The 5,960-nt window shown below is 31.1% G+C and overlaps 1 long non-coding RNA gene across 1 annotated transcript; it reads left to right on the top strand.

The window, feature by feature from the left end:
* The first annotated feature begins 123 nt into the window (after nt 1–123).
* On the top strand, nt 124–5,625 carry LOC106476100. Its single transcript, XR_001291867.2, has 3 exons — nt 124–431; nt 4,354–4,378; nt 5,529–5,625. It is a non-coding gene; the product is annotated as an uncharacterized LOC106476100 (long non-coding RNA).
* The last annotated feature ends 335 nt before the right edge of the window (nt 5,626–5,960 follow it).

The following is a 5,960-nucleotide window of genomic DNA, read 5'->3' as shown; positions in this document are numbered from 1 at the left end:
ACTCAATACTACTTCTGACTGCAGATCAATTACTCACTGTCTCCCCACACATTACATTCCCCTCTTTTATATACCAGCCTACCCTATCTAGCAAATACTAGACCATTCGCCAGGATAGTTCTAGAAACAAGAGAGTGTGAGAATTGTCACGTGATCTCGATGACGCAACAGTATTAACCACTGTATTTAAGGCTTTTCTTTTGGCAATTGTGACAAATATTTGTGCCAGATGGTTTTCATACATCATGTGATGTACAAAACACGTCATTCTTTTATTAAGAAAGAGAACCTGACTTCAGTATCCTAGCGTACTTAGTAATCAATAGTTTCGTAAAGTTGTTCTTGTTTGTATACTTTGAGTGCGTGTTGTAATTATATTATAGTTGATAGTGGAGTATAATTATGAAGCTGAAGATCAAAGTAACATATTGGTAAAATTTTCTATTCAGCTTTAAAGTTAATGTTGCTACTTTATTATTTATACTTGTCAAATTGATGTAAATGTAAGCTATGGTATTGGTAATTTGATACACACTGTGTTAATGTGTAGGAAAAATTAACCCAAAAAACAGTACAAGAACAACTACACATTAGGTTTAATTTGAGTGTTACTAGTATTTAGTAATACTAATAGTATAAGTTATGCTTCAGTACTGATTTATCCACTTCTATAATTCAACCTTTTTTTTTTTTAACAGGAGATGTTTCTATAAACTTTTTACCTTTATCATTTTAATTTTTATGGGCTGTGGCATATTTTTATGCTGGAACAATAAATGTAAAAATTATGGGTAGGGACTGGCTTCTTTGCAGTCCGACTCCAAGGGCTATTATTAGCAGTAATAGTTGCAGTAATGGAGAATTTTGATATTATGAGAATAAGTGGAACTTTGTTAAATGTGTACAAATTTCATGAGTGAAAGTTCTCTGAAATACAGGATTATAGGTTATTTAATAAGAAAAGAGTATTTAAAAAAGAGAGGGGAGGAGTGGCTGTGTATGTAAAATGCCAGTTACATCATCATCATGTTTGAGGCTGAAACTATTTGCTTTCTGTTAATGAATATAGGGTTGTTAGTTGGATTTGTTACAGTCCACTAGATGAAGCAAATGAGAAACTATAGTGAGATAAATAATATGGCTCTTTTAATCATATTATAATTATGGGGGATTTTAATATTGGCCATAAAGATTAGGATATGTTAAGAGTCAAACCACGAAAGAAACAGGTTTTAGAAATAACTCAGGATGTGTTTCTTCAACAGTTGGCTAGAGAACCTACAAGGTACAATGTTATTTTAAATTTATTGTTATCTTCTAATATAGAAATGTTTGAGAGGGTGGAGATTTGGGTACATCTGGGTGCAAGTGAAAATTGCTAAATTAGGTTTGATGTTTACTGCAAAAAAGATGAGAAATAATATTTTGATTTCACAAAAGCAATTTTTTAATTAATGTGGCAGGAATTATCTGCAGTGAATTGGGCAACTGAATTAATTGGAGATACTGATTAAATGTGGAAAAAAAATTTAAATACATTTTTTTAATGTTGAAAATAGATATGTTTCTTATAGAAGAAAAGTGTGGCTTTCAATGAAAAACAAAATTGGCTCAAAAAATGTATAAAGGATAAAATTGAAGAAAAGAATTATAAATATGAAAAGTTTAAATTTATTGCAATGATGGGATATTTTGATGCATATTGAAGTATTTTATTAGGGTTACAAGGTTCATGCAATGTCTGATTACCAGGTAAAACAATTTTATTTGCATTATTTCAGTTAGACATTTGCATGGTGTGAAAGGTCAATTTACAAGTATGATTATTGATTATTTACTACATAATTAAAATTGCAGTGTAAATCTAATAATTTTTTACTGTGGAGTATATTGATGGGTATTTTTTTATATTTAAAATTCAATGAAACCTCCTACTTGGAGGATCATAGAAGGTTAAGAAAGTTGATCAAATGGGTAATTAGGAAATTGAAAAGGCTATATGAAAAAAGGTTGGCTGAAAATGTAATACATAATAGGTTTACTTTAAATACATTAAGGGTAAGCAAAATGTCAGCATGGGAATGGGGCCTTTGAGGGATCATATAAGAAAGTTAATATCTGATGATTATGGGATGGTTGGTTTTTCAATTTTTACTAATGAACATCAGGAACAGTTGCTAGATGGAAATAAGATGACCACATTAATTCTGAGCTTGTTAATAAAAGAAAACTAGAAAGTTTAAAGAATGATAAAATTTCTGGGCCGTATACTATTTACCCAATGGTTTTGAAGGATTGCATTTTTGAGCCTCTTGCTACTATTTTTTTATTTTTTTTTGCAAGTCCTTGAATAGTGGACAGGTGCTTGAAAATTGAATGTTGGCTAGTGTTACTTCTCTTTTTAAGGTAACTGATAAAAAATAATTCCAATAATTATAGGCCTATTAGTATTCTATCAGTGATGGGAAAAAATGTTTGGAAGTCTAGTAAAAATAACTTGCAATGTTATTTAACAAAGTTTAAAATTCTGTTGGATAGTCAATGTGGTTTCACTAGGGGAAAGTCTTGTCTTCCTAATCTTTTTATATTCTCTGAAGAGGCTACTGCTTATGTAAATGAAGGTATGGTGTGGATTTGGTGTATCTGGATTTTGATAAAGCATTTGTCCAGGTTTTCTGTAAAAGGCTTTTTGAAAAAGGAATCTCTATAGCTGTTGTGGATAAGTTGGCTCATTGGATTGAAAAATGGCTAGACAAAAGAAGGTAGAGGGTTGTTATAAATGGAAATCAGTGCGGTGAATTAATGTAACAAGTGGAGTACTTCAAGGCTCTGTGTTAGGACCTTTGCTTTTTTAGTTTTACGTCAATGACAGATGAAGGAATGATTAATAGATTATTTAAATTTACTGATGATGTTAAATTTTTGAGTGTTGGTGGCTGTGAGGAGGATGCTACTGCTTTATAAAAGGATTTATATTACTTGATGAGTTGGGAAAATAACTGACAGATTTCTTTTAATTATAATAAATGCAAGGTAATGCATTTGAAGCATCATTTGAATTATCAGTAGAATTTTAATGGGAATAACCTTAACAGTGTTATGGGGGGAAAAAAGATCTTGGTATTCTTGTTGTTCAGTCTCTTAATCTATCTAGGCAGTGTGCTGTTACTAGTGGCAGGGCAAATAGAATTTTACATTGTATCTAGTGAAATATGGAATGCAAGTCTAAAGAGGTTATAATGTCATTGTATAAGCCATATTTGAAGTACTGTGTTTAGTCTTAGGCTCCTCACTTTAAGAAGGACATTGAATTGTGGGAATGGGTTCAGAGGAGGACTACTAGGATGATACCTTGGATGGAAATGGTATGGTATGAATTCTTTGATAGATAGCTAAGGTAGAGTATTCATGATGAAATTTAGTTGAATGAACAGTAACTGCCTCTTGCAGAAGCACAAGTGTAGAGGATGATGTTTCAAAAGTATTTTGCCCGAAGATGAAAGACTTTTGAAACGTTGTCCTCTACATATGTGTTTCTACAATGGGCAGTTGCTGTCCATTAAACTAAATTTCGCCTCTGAAATTGTTTTCTCTTTAAAAAACATGAGAGGGGATCTGATGAAGGTGTTTAAGATTAAGGGAATTGATAGTGTTGATGCATTACATTTTTTAATATTTAATGGTGAAAATGGTAAGACTAGGGGACAAGTATAAATTTAGGTTGGGAAGAAGTCATTTTCAGCTAAGACAACTTTATTTTTCTAACAGTGATTGGCCTCTGGAATGGGTTGACTTTGGTTGTGGTGAATGCAGTTAATTTAAGAATATTTGAATGATAAGGGCTGGCCATAGAGATTTTGTTTTTTTTAATTAGCTCTATTTCTGTTTTTTGAAGACCCTACCTGTGGGTTCTCAACTATATTATGTGTGTGTATTCAAATAATGATAATTTTAGTGCATTTCCTTGTATTTACTGTAATTAAAGGTCTTTTGTCAAACATATGTCCGATTTACTAAATCTATAAATTCAGACTGGATATGTTGTTTAGTACTGATTGTGCAAATTATGTGAATTATGTGGAAAATGTTAGGTACATTGTTAAACTCTAGGCTCTGAATACTGTGAATAACCCTACTAATTAGTGCTGTGGTCACAAGTGTATTTTATATAAGAAATGTCTGATTTCACCCAGTGTTTTAGGTAAGTTTTTAGAATTTTATTACATATCAAAAAGATTACCTTCTGCAATATGGACACCCACTGCTATTCAGTGGTATAAAAACATTTTATCATTTCATCAGTGTTGGAAATCTTTAACGCAATTGTAATAAAAATGTATTTTTTTGTTTCAGTGGTGCCTGAGGGTACGAGCCCAAGGTAAGCTAATAGTTTCCATGTTAGTGTCTTTAGTCAAGTTGGTAGTTCCTTATTAATTAATGTCATCAGGCAAGGAAAGTGGGTAGTTTCCATATTGATTAATGTCATCAGGAAAAAAGTAGGTAATTTCCATATGAGCATCATTTGCCAAGAAAAACTGCTAACTTCATTAGGCAAGAAAAGCTAGTGCTTGTTATTGGTACAAACATAATGTTATATATATAGTTTTAAATTTTTCATTTGTAAAGTTGAGATCCACATCTAATGAGCAGTTTTTCTGTGTAACAAATCTTGAATTTTGTTTTTTATCTTCTGACAAAATAATTGATTTTGTTGAATTAATTTAAATCCATTTAACTTTGCACATCTTTTCTTCATTTGTTACATAGTAATATGAGAATAGATTATATAATACTCAGCATGTAGAGTTCTTGTTGTTTTTAAACCTGAATTTGACAATCTGACAGTTCCTTCTCTTATTATTTTTACTAAACTTGTAAATATTTATTCATCTTCAGTGCACTCAGAAGTCTGCATTGTGTACATAGTATGGGCTAACTTGTAGTAAATCTTATCACTATTTGTTGCTTTTCCTTCACTGTCAATGTATTATAAAGATTTTGGTGAGGAAAGCAGTATTATAAAATAACTTTTTTTTTGGGGGGGGGGGTCATTTAGAAAAACTTTAAAACAAAAACTAAGATTTTGTATACTATTATAATCTGCAGTGTACTAAATAATCCATGTTTACTTAATGTAAGTAAACTAAATGTGTACTTAAATCCTTTTTGGTTTGTTGTTTAGAAAATAGCAGATACAATGTTTACCTAATGCACAAAACCATGCATCAAAAGGAGCCATACTCAGAAAATATATGCTGATCAGTCAGTCCTTATAACACAAATCACATTTTTCTATACATTTAGTATCACTTGTGCTTCAAAAATGTTAATATATATAGATACTAGCTCAATATATAGAATAGTATAAACAGTTTACTGACACAAAAGTTGATCATTTGTTTCACTTCTGTCTTAGATCTGGCATGGTGGGTTTTATTCAACATTGTAACATTAACAGTTTGGTATTTTTAGTTATTATTAAAGTATTAGTATTTATTGTTAACTTGCTAATATACTTCTACTTATAGTTCCAGAAACTTCAAAAGGAACTTGAGCAGAAATTTCCTGGAAAGTTAGACATTGTAAGTTACTACTTCATGCATTTGTGATTTGCAAAAAGGTTGTAAACTTGATTTTAAACCATTGACATTGGATAAGATACTCTTATTATTTAATATTTTATAATTTTTATTTAAATATATATAGTATTTTCATGAAGCCCGATGCTACACAGTGGGCTGTCTATGCTCTCTTGAACTTAAGTATCAAAACCCAATTTGTAGGAGAGGGTGGGTGGGTATATAGTATTTTAAAACTGTAATTTTAATGAAATTATCCTGCTATGAGATTAACCATTTCCAGACAGGTCACGGGTGAAAGGCCATGCCATCTCATTTGTTGACTCGCATTCAAAATTTCATTGAACTACTATTTCATGAATTTATGTCAATAAGTTTGGT

Source organism: Limulus polyphemus, unplaced genomic scaffold (assembly GCF_000517525.1).
Source record: "Limulus polyphemus unplaced genomic scaffold, Limulus_polyphemus-2.1.2 Scaffold9807, whole genome shotgun sequence".
NCBI classification, from domain to species: domain Eukaryota; kingdom Metazoa; phylum Arthropoda; class Merostomata; order Xiphosura; family Limulidae; genus Limulus; species Limulus polyphemus.
This window is presented reverse-complemented; position numbering and strand designations above follow the sequence as displayed.